At 39.2% G+C, this 11,359-nt stretch overlaps 1 long non-coding RNA gene across 1 annotated transcript; it reads right to left on the bottom strand.

Moving 5' to 3' along the window:
• Positions 1-1,894: 1,894 nt before the first annotated feature.
• On the bottom strand, positions 1,895-6,484 carry LOC103877580. The gene is made up of 3 exons (XR_637332.4): positions 6,369-6,484; positions 5,302-5,485; positions 1,895-2,338 (listed from the first exon to the last, which is right to left on the bottom strand). It is a non-coding gene; the product is annotated as an uncharacterized LOC103877580 (long non-coding RNA).
• Positions 6,485-11,359: the final 4,875 nt, after the last annotated feature.

Here is an 11,359-nt window from a genome sequence, read left to right as displayed (position 1 = left end):
CAGTTATCCATTGCCAGGTGACAAACCACTTCAATAGGTGGTAGCTTAAAGTAACAAATGTTGTATTATTGCTCATCAGTCTGTGCATTAACCACACAGTTCTGCAGGCAGTTGGTGGATCACCTAATGTTAATTGGTCTAGGATGATCTCCTTCATGTGCCTAGCAGTCATCAGGCTGGTGGGCTATTGGGTCTCAACTGGGGCAACTTGTTTCTGCTTCATTAATTCTCTCCTCCTCCAGGAGACTAGTTTGAGCTTCTTCAGAGGTAGTTTCAGAGCAGCAAAAGAGGATAAGTGACATTGAGCATCCATTTTTCTTGCCTCTACCCATGTCATGTTTTCTAACATCTCCTTGACCAAAGCTAATGACATAGCTAAGGTTAGATTTAAGGGGTAGAGACCTAGATTCCACTTCTTTATGAAAAGAATGGCAATGTCACATTGCAAAGGGACATCAGCATAGAGATGAAAATATTTTGCAGCCAATTATAATCAACTCCCCAAAGTAAAAGACTAATATATCTTCAATTAAAAAAAAAAAACAGATGGGAATCAGGTACCATTGTTTATTGAGCACCTACTGTGTACAAGGTGGTATTTGTAGAACATTCTGTTTAGAGGAAGGAGCTTGTTTTAACTACAGAATTTGAGAGTCAATGACAGAGCATTTTCCATGACATTGTCTGGGCAGGATTCCATGTATCTGCTTTATAAATTCATCAATTCCAGTTCTCTCTCCTCTGTTTCAAGATAGGTCTTGGCATCTGGGCAACTGAAAGTTGCTGGAAGATTAAATAGTTGGGGTAGCAGACTGTGAAATTTTCAGGATACTATAGATAAGAGAAATCTGTTATGATTTCAGGAAGTTGCAGCTATGGTTTTGCTTTGTGAATGATTAAAGGATCTGCCAGTATAAGGATGTGGGAAACTAAAATTCGCCATGAACGGTTAATGGCCTTTTCCTCCTTTGTATGTTAAGGATTGAGGAATTATAGATCTCAGAATTGAAAAGAATGTTGAAAGGTCATAGAGATATGCCTTATTGCCTTACTTGATTTCTGAATCTCCCACTTAAGTACCTGTTTCGTCTCTGTGGGCAGCATGCCCAGTTCTACTTCTTTACTCACCTGTCTTTCCTTGGCTTTGAAATTGTGTCTACTGCCACTGCTTCCAGATCATTTTGAAAGCTCTCATCTTTATGGAATTGGATGGGCCTGGGAACTCTGCTAATAAAGTCTTAGAGAATGAGGGGAAAGGAGGGGAAGATGGCTAATCTATCCCTCTATTATTGGGTCAGCCGAGGAGAATGTCAGATTTAGACGCAACATTTACTGAACACTTATTCTGTGCCAAAAACTATGCCAGATGATTCCACAAATTTTCTTATTTAATCCTAAGGAATCTCTGGCCAAGATCAAGTGGAAATTCCAGAGACTCAGATTGTCACTCTTAGGCTGCAATACAAGAAAATAATTTTTTTAAAAAAAATACATTTTAAAAATTAATTGTACCCAACATTTCACATTTTAAAACTATTAAAAATATAACTGTTTAATCTTTAGACATCTTGCATTTATTCTTTTGTGGTGGTGTGGGGAGGTCCTCCATTGTACCATAGGGTGAAGAGGAAAGATGTAAGTGAGGTATAAACTGTGATAGCTGTGAATTGGGCTTCTTTAGGCTGCATTCAATATGCATGAACAAAATCTTAACTAGGTTGTTCATTCAGACATGGAATCCTTGATGGATGAATATTCAAAATTCATTGACGAGTTTCATACCATCTTTCAAAGATAAGTGCCAAGTCCTTCTCTTAATTATACTCTGAACAAAATAAGATATGTAGAAGAAGAGAACGCACTTTGAATTTATACTCATTCTCATCCCTTCTTCTAATTACACAAAGCATCTTTTATATAGGAAATGCAGACACAATTTTCTGCTTGAGAATGAGGGCAAATGTTTCTTTTGCAAGTTAGTAACACAGTCCTTATGTTGTTAGGTAGAGATAAAATGACATTGTATAACAATGCATTTCTTTACTCCATTACTGAGAAGTTCTAAGCCTCATATCAGCTTCAAAAACTTAATAAGGAGTTATATCCATTTGTAGAGACCTCATGAGTTAAAGAGAGAGTTCAGATGTTGGCAAACGGGATAAACATGAGCCAGAAAATAGGAGAGACTTCATAAGGGTTGAGAAGCATAAGAAAGTACTTTCAATAGGCCATTCATCATCTGATGGAGTGGAGGATCAGTGGCCGTCCAGTTCTTGTAACCATTCATCGCTGCTCTGGCAGTGGATGCTCTTAACAGAAGACTAAGTTTCTGGGAGTTCTAGGGGAAAGAGAGGAGAATGTAAACCAAATGTTAGAGAATCTGGACTAGAGCACCTATAGCAAGTAAGAAAGACATATACAAATAAATAAATGAAACAACCTGACACAGAAAACCAAAAGGAAACACAAATAAATAGATCTTTGGAAAGGGACAAGGAACATGAAAAGTACTGAAGCAAATTAAGGTTACTATCTGACCCAGGCACCGGAGTATGTCTGTCCACACTTAGGACCACAGCTACGTGGAAGAGGAAGGGAGGAGGGATCCTGACATGATGCAAGTCACCTTTAACATATTATCAAGCAGCTAATCTTAACCAAAAATAACTGAAGAAGAAAGAAGAAAGAAGAAAGAAAGAAAGAAGAAGAAGAAGAAGAAGAGGAGGAGGAGGAGGAGGAGGAGGAGGAGGAGAAGAAGGAAGAGGAGAAAAAGGAAAATACAAACAGTAAACTGAGAAGCAAGGCCAAGAACCCAGAGGGGTATTTTAGTAGGTTTTAAATGGACAACAGAGTAGATTAAAAAACAAACAGGAAAAATGATGAGAGTTTCTGATCAGGGCAGTTAGAGAGAGTGTTGGGGGCTGTCAAAGGCCAGTGTGGGAACAAGGCTCATTGTAATAGCTAATAGATTTTTGAGGGAGACCTTAATTTCTTTTTCTTTTTTTTTTTTAATTAAAACCGGTGCTTGTAGAGACATTCCATTCAGCAACCTGTGTTCTATTCCTGCAGATCCTGTAGTTGCTCAACAAGTCACAGGAAAGTAAACATAAACACAAAAATAAAAATTATTCTAAACTTGACTTCACTCTTCCTTCCAATAGTCCTCCCATCTATACTTAGCTTTTATTCTTTGCATTTTCTTTTTAAAATCAATGACAAACAGAGGAAGAAATTCTTGAAGAAAGCTCAACCTCATTGATGATTAGAGAAATGCAAACCAAACCACAATGAAATACCATCTCACACCGGTCAGAATGGCTATTTTTTAAAAGTCAGTAAAACAACAGATACTGGCAAGGTTGTGGAGAAAAAGGAACACTTTTACATTGTTGGTGGGGGTATAAATTAGTTCAACCATTGTGGAAGACAGTGTGGCGGTTCTTCAAAGACCTAGATGCAGAGATACCATTTGATCCAGCAATCTCATTACTGGGTATATACCCAAAGGAATATAAATCATTCTATTGTAAAGATACATGCATGCATATGTTCATTGCAGCATTATTCAGAACAGCTAACAGTTATTGAGTACATAATGCATGTTAGGTTCTGTCAAAAGGCATTTACACTTGGTTATTCCTTATGAATCTGCCTTGAGCCAGATACAATTATAAACCACCACTCACAGGCCAGGAAACTAATATGTAGTGAAGGTAAGTTGCCTGCCCAAGGTCATGTGGCTAGCAGGTGGCAGAGTGTGGCACACCTGGCTGCAGAGTCTGTGGGCTTCCCCATTCTGCTGTGCTGCTTCTCTCACAGCTGCTTGTGATTGCCATGATATTCATCTCTGCATGGCCCCATGACACAGGTGAGCCCAGGACATGTCCTTAAAACAACCGCATTGCATTAGACAGATGCAATGTGGTGCCTGATATTTTATAATCTGTTTGCTTGCTTTAAAGAAACTGTTCAAGCTAGTGTTGGATTTGTGAGTCCACTGTTCAGAACTGAAGGACGATTGTGGGGGGCATTTGGTTATTTTATCATTAATTTGTCACATCTTTCATTTGGCTCCACTTTGAAATGATCATTAATAGATGTTGGTCCTTATCTTTAGAGTTCAAAATTCCATATACTATCACTGCTTTGAGGAGTTAACAGCCTGAAGAGAGGCATTTAAATAAACACTTAAGCAATTGTTTTAGGACTTCATTAATTGCTTTATAATAAGCATACTAGCTCAGATATCTATTTTGTTCATTACGTTTTAGCAAAACTTGTGAGAATGTGAGGCAGAGCTGTCACACTATAGGACCTACAGAAGAGGTGTAAGTTGGGAGTGGTGAGGCCAGGACTAAGGGAACCAACATGGAGTTAGATTGTCTACCTTCTTCCTCCAGAAAGGGTCAGCTAGCCAAAACTCCATGTCCAAAGGATGCTAGGGTGTTCATAGTGTCCCTAGGGATTGGTCAGCATTTATGAATTCCTATCAAAAAGGTTGGAGTACTTGCACAGTTTTGGTACAAGGAAGTAAAGCATCCCATTTGAATGAATGCAGAGCCTAAGCCAATCAGCTGTGTAAAGGCACAGAGTCTACTCTTGTAGGTAAGAAATAGGTAGAGATTCAGGGATTCAGCCTGATAAGAAATGGCTAGCTAAAAACACACACCCAGATTTAAAAATCAGAGCTGGATATGGATTCTGGCTCTACTCTTTATTAGCAAACTACTTAACAACCTGAAGCCTCAGTTCCCACACCTCTAAAATGAGCATAAAAATGCTGATGTTGAAGATTCGTCATGAAATTTTAAAAAGATAATGTGCATGAAGCAACTAGTTCCTGATACACAGAAGATGCCCATTAAGGTAGTTATTATTCTTTCTATGGGGATAGCGATCATGATGAGGATGGTGATCATTATGCTCTAGGGCAGAGTACTTAAAAAAAAAAATATGGTGTAAACCAGGAATAGGAGTGGGATGGTAGTGGAGAGAGTGCGCGTAAACCCGGTTGTTCTGTTTGAGGATCCATGCAGGAGTTTAAGAGGAAGGTCAGCCTGGAAGACAGCCTGATGTTCAAATTCTGATTTCTGCACATGCAGCTCAGGGCAGCAGATAAATCCTAGCCTTATATTTACCCACAATGTGAAGAATAGAGGACATCCCATGATAATATAATACTAGGGCTGGTTCTCATCAGTTCTGAAATGAAGAGGCATTGGCCACAGGTGGCTGGGCTTCAATACCCACATTTAGCTAGTGCAGGGCCAGAAGCAGGCAGGGACTAAAAGATTTGCTCACCCGCCTCTCCTGCTGTATGGTAGGTCTGGCACTAAAGAATATGTTGGCACTTAATAAGTAATGATGAGCAATATCTCAGGTAGCATCTCTTGTGTGGCACTTTAAAATAACTTAGAGGACTTGCTGAGGGCTGTATGTTGATCTGAGACCATTGCTTGCAGCAGGCTTGTATATCTTACCACTTCTTTGGTTCACAAACAAAAAGTTATTCTTAAGGATGGATGACAGTGGTTAACATTGCTGTAAATAGGTATAGACTGTTATCAGAAAGATATTGTAGCAAAAGGAAAGACAGAGGATTTAGTAAAAATTCAGATATTTAATAAAATATTAGTACCATATTTTTTTCCAATGCTAAGAAACCCATGATTGTAAGATTCACTGTCAGTTTAAGAGCAGCTTATTCTAGAAGTAGCTGATAATGAAGGAGTTGTTTACAACAATTTCAGAAGCAATAAAAGAAAAAAAAGTTCATTTAGTATATTTAGTAGCTAATAATTTTTTAGCACTAACTATGTTCCAGGCAGCGTGCTAAGTACTTTACCTGGCTCATCTTATTTAATTATCACAACCCTGGGTAGCTACTATTATCCTTCCTGTTTTACAGATGAAGAAACAGAGGTTTGAAGTGTGTATTATTTAAAGTGGTACTAAATACTGTAACAGCTAACTCTGAAATCTCAGTGGATTCTTCTAGTAGAAGTGTATGTATCATTCTCATAAAGCCCAATGCTAGGGAAAGAAGGTCTTGGTGGTGGCAGGGAGATGACCCACATAGTCATTCAGGAATCTAGGCTGAGAGAAGTTCTACCATCTTCAACACAAGGGTGCTGTGGTGGCCCTGGACATTGATATCCAGCTGGAAGATTGGGGAAGACAGCCCAGAGGATTATGTGGGATTTTATGGGTCCAGGATATGGAGTGGAATTTATCAATTCTGCCCACATTTTCTTGGCCAGAACTCATTCACATGGCCCTTTCTAGATTTAATAAAGGCTTGAAAATGCAGTCGCTGACTGTCCAGCTGCTTCCCGACAAAGGCTCTACCCTATGAAAGAAAAGGATACATCTTTGATGGACAGCAGCCATTCCTGTGGCACAATGGTTAAGTAGATTGTGAAAGGTCACACAATTGGCAAGTGACAGGGACAGAATCTAAAGCTATGTCTGTCTGACATCACAATCTACATTGTTAGTATTCTGTCCACACTCGAGTGAGAATATTTGATACAGACAGAAGCAGTTTTTTTTTTTTTTTTTAGTTGCCTTTATTCTCAGCTACAACTAAGGAGCTCAGAAAGAAATGCTATGCCTTGCTGCCTCCTTCTTAAGAAGATACAATTGCCTGGATGATGCATTGTTTTTGCAGTGACTCACCCTGGATTGCTTAAGTTCAGTAAATTGCATCACATCGTGAAACCGAGTGACATCTTTGAAGCCAGAGCTCCGTACTTCTCAAAGTGACACATGAGAAATGAAAACTGAGCTTCATTTTCTGGAGAAGCTGAGAAAACAACTTAAATGTCAACAATAACACAAAGTTAAATAAAATTTCTATTAAGTTATATACCCTATACAATAAGTCTATCCCTAGTTAGTTAAGATTCAATGAATTGTATGCAGGTTGTTCCTCAGACTGATTCACCTGACTTTCTTGGAGTGAATTTTTCACAGTACTTTGGCAAGTGTGATGCTGGAAATAATGATATTATTTGGAAATAATGAATGTTTTCTCTGTACCAGAATCTTGCCTAATTGCTTCTCATGTATTACATCGTTTAATCTTTTATAAGCTATGGGAAAGGCTCTCAAAAAATACTGCATGAGAAAGGTATTATTATTATAATTTTCATTATGCAGATGAAGAAACTGAGGTCCATTACTGTACAATAACTTGCCCCAGGTCATGAATTAGGTGGGAAAGCCGGGATGTGACCAGTTGGTGTGATTTTAGAGCCTGCACTGTTAGTACACTCTTCACTCAGGGCTCCTTCTGCTGCTGGTGGATGGTGGACAATACGTAAAGTGAAGAGATGGGATAACTGGAGACCTAACATTTATAAAGAGTCTACTAGGTTCTAGGAATGTCATAAATGTAAACAGCTGCCCGGGTGTGCTCTGTAGTCTCATATTCTAACTCTGCTTCAACATTATTTCCAAGGCTTTGCAAAATTTAGCCCTTAAACTTCCATGAGACATCAAATCAGCCTGTGAATTTATTTGCCTGGAAAAATGAATTACACTGCACTTGAAAAGCCTGCAGCATTTAAGACCTGTCTTGCCCACCCTGTCACCCTACCTCCCACCCTCTCTTATTTACAGTACTGGGTCTTCTGCTTGAACTCTGTAGACTATAACTTTATTGAGAGGCATCTTCTCAACATAATAGTCAGTCTTCTTCCTACATTGTAAGTCCATCTCTTACTAGCTGCTAAAAAGACAAGATTTTTTCCCATATGCTAACATATGTGTTACCTCATTCAATTTTTACTGTTCCTTAAGGATAATAATTAATATCTCCATTCTGTAGACAAGGGATGGTCAGTGAGGTTAAGAGCTTGCTTCTGGTAACACAGCTAGTTAAGTAGCCAAGTGGTAGCTTGAATCTCTATCTCTCTGACTTCAAATCCAGGGCTTTTAAAATTATATCATACCTTAAATATTTGAATCCAGGCTATGACTTGACCTGAGAGCAGAATGAATATAATCTAAGGGCCAGATATGGTGGGGACTGGGCCAGATGCTCTAGAATCAAGCCCAAGAGGTCAGTTGAGAGCAAAGCAAGTCAAATGAGTAAAAGGGCATATTTGCCTCTAAGAAAATTTGCAACTAAGAAAGTCTGGAAGTCAGAAAAGGGTCAGGACGAGAGAGTTTCAGTAAGGCATAGGGAGAATCTCAGGAAAGGAGTTAGACAGGAATATCAAATGAGTCCAGCCATGAGAGGCTGGTCCCAGAAGCCAGTTTGAGTAGGACTGGCAGGTTGGGTTCTGAACCTGAGGGTCATCCCACAGTGGATTCTCGGAATCTTCTCCGAGGCCAGCTGTGATACTGCAAAACACTGTGAGGTCAGTTCTCTGTATAGCATGCTCCAGCCCTAGAGGACAGCAAATGTGCCTCTGTTCTTTGCCCTTTGGAAATTTTCCTCAAGTTCATGGATTTTTCTTCCTTAGTTTTTTCCCTTCCTTACAAATGATTTTTTTTCCTCATTTTATAGCATCTGATAATGCTAGACTTCTATAGTCATGCCATAATCATATTATGGGTAGATGTGCTCCCTCCAGTCCCAGTCAGGGTTTTTGCTTCACTGGTCCACCAAAACTGCTCTTTTCAGGATCAACCACAACCTCTCCATCAACAAACCCAGAGCCAATTCTCAATCTTCATAGAACTTGATCTCCCAGTGTTAATTGCCATAGCCAACTGTTACTTTCTTGAAACACTAGAATGCCTCCTTCCTTTGGGTTTTAGAACTCCATTCTTACCTGGTTCACATCCTACCACACTGACATCTTCTCGGTTTCTTTATTGGTTTCTTTTCTGTGACCTCTAATCACACCATCCTCAGAGCTATATCGTTGGAAGTCTTCTGTTCTCTAGTTAGAGAACAGAGTTGCTTAGTGATTTCGTGTCTTCTCCTGACTGTGAATACAATTCTATACACAATTTACTATTTTACACTGGCAGCATTGACCTCTCCCCTGAACTCCAGTCTCAAATCCAATTTCCTCCTCTATATTCCCACCCTGATGCCCATCAGCCACATCAAATCTAAATGTCTGAAACCTTACTGATTTTCTCTACTCCTTATTTATACTCTGACTTCAAATATATGCAAATCACTTTCTCACTATCTCCAGCATTGCCAGTCTGCTTCAAGCCAAAGCTACTTCACCTGGATTTCTGAAGAGGCTCCTAAGTAGTATCCTTGTTTCCATACTTTGCTCCCCATAGTCTCAATATAGAGCCAGAGTGCGCATTTTAAAACAAAAGCTAAATCATGCCACTCCTCTGTTCAAAACCCCCCAGTGTCTTCCTCCATCAAAGTAAACTCCAAGTACTTAAAGTGGCTCAGTTGTCTGACACAACCCGATTCTCTGTTATCTCTCTGCCCTCATCTCATCTCTTACTTCTCTTTTCCTCTACTGTAGCCACACTGACCTCCTTGCCTTTTCTGAAACCCAGCAGCCATGCTCCACTTCAGGGCTTTGCACATGGAGTCCTGGAATGCATCCCACACAGGTATGGCTATCTCTCATTCTTCTGTTAGGTCTTTGTTCAATACTTTCTCAATGGTTCAGCTTCTAACCATGATCAAGTCTTTCCTTTCAGACCAATTCTACTGTAGATAATAAATACAATTATGAATGTGTAGATACATATGCTTCCTGAGGGCACTGGAAAGTGATCAAAAGCAGGTAGATGCTGGATGGAGTCAACATTTGGTAGAAAAAAGCACAGAGTGAATTTCTAGCTTTTAGAAGTTTTCATCTGAGAGCGGGCTCCAGTCTGCTCTGAATACAGTAACTGAAACTCTGATATAAAGCCCATGGTCTTGCCATTTTGGAGCAATTACAGTCATTCTGAGGAATCCCAGGAAAACCACAGTAACAATGGCAACGGCAACAGCAACAGCAGAAGCAGCAATAGAACCAGCAAAGAAAATGTCAAAATCCTGTGAATGAACTTTGTCAAAATCTCTTAACAGGCCCTGAAACGTGGAAGCAGGGGGCAGCTTCCAAGCAGCCCAGCTAAACCTAAAAGAAATACATTGAGATTTGAGTTGCAGTGGGGACAGAACTTAAATTTGCTTAGAGCCCCAGTGAACTTCCTGCTTAAAAACAAATCAATATTCTTGGCAGCAACATTTCAGAATCTCTACAATAAATCATTCCTAATGTCCAGGTTGTAATCCAAAATTATTGGACATATGGAGAAACAGGAAAATGTGACTTATTCTGAAATGGAAAGACAATTAATGGGGCTGACACCAAGATAACCCAGATGTTGAAATTTGTGGACAAAGGTTTTAAGTCAGCAATTGTAAGTATTCTCAAAGTTGGAAAAAATGTGTACATGAATAAAAAAACAGAAAATATAATCAGATAAATAGAAATTACTTTTTTGGCACAATTGTTGGCTTTATTCTACAATGTTTTATATATATGTGTGTGTGTGTGTGTATATATATATATATATATATATATATATAAAATTATACTTTAAGTTCCAGGGTACATGTGCAGAACATGCAGGTTTGTTACATAGGTATACACATGCCGTGGTGGTTTGCTGCACCCATCAACTCATCACCTACATTAGGTATTTCTCCTAATGCTCTTCCTCCCCTAAGCCCCCCACCCCACAACAGGCCCCAGTGTGTGACGTTCCCCTCCCTGTGTCCATGTGTTCTCCTTCGACTCCCACTTATGAGTGAGAACATGTGGTGTTTGGCTTTCTGTTCTTGTGATAGTTTGCTGAAAATGATGGTTTCTAACTTCATCCATTTCCCTGCAAAGGACAGGAACTCATCCTTTTTTAGGGCTGCATAGTATTCCATGGTGTACATGTGCCACATTTTCTTTATCGAGTCTTCTTGATGGATATTTGGGTTGGTTCCAAGTCTTTGCTATTGTGAATAATGCCACAATAAACATACATGTGCATGTGTCTTCACAGTAGAAGAATTTATGATACTTTGGGTGTATACCCAGAAATTACTTTTTAAAACACATACACTAAAACTAGAATTCTAGAATGCAAAAGTACAGTCTCTGAAATTTTAAACATTAACCTGATGTACTTCACAGAATAGTAAAAATGGCAGATGTGTCAAAGAACTTAAGAAAAAATAATTGAAGTGATTTAATCTGAAGAACAGAGAGGAAATGATTTTTAAAATATACAACATATGTGTAATTGCAGTCTCAGAAATAGAAGAGACAATGAATGGTGCAAGGGTGGAGCCCTCATGAATGTGATTAGTGTCCTTATAAAGGGACCCAAGAGAGCTCTCTTGTCCCTTTCCTACCATGTGAGGACATACTGAGAAGGTGCAGTC

Source organism: Papio anubis, chromosome 12 (assembly GCF_008728515.1).
Source record: "Papio anubis isolate 15944 chromosome 12, Panubis1.0, whole genome shotgun sequence".
NCBI lineage: Eukaryota > Metazoa > Chordata > Mammalia > Primates > Cercopithecidae > Papio > Papio anubis.
This window is presented reverse-complemented; position numbering and strand designations above follow the sequence as displayed.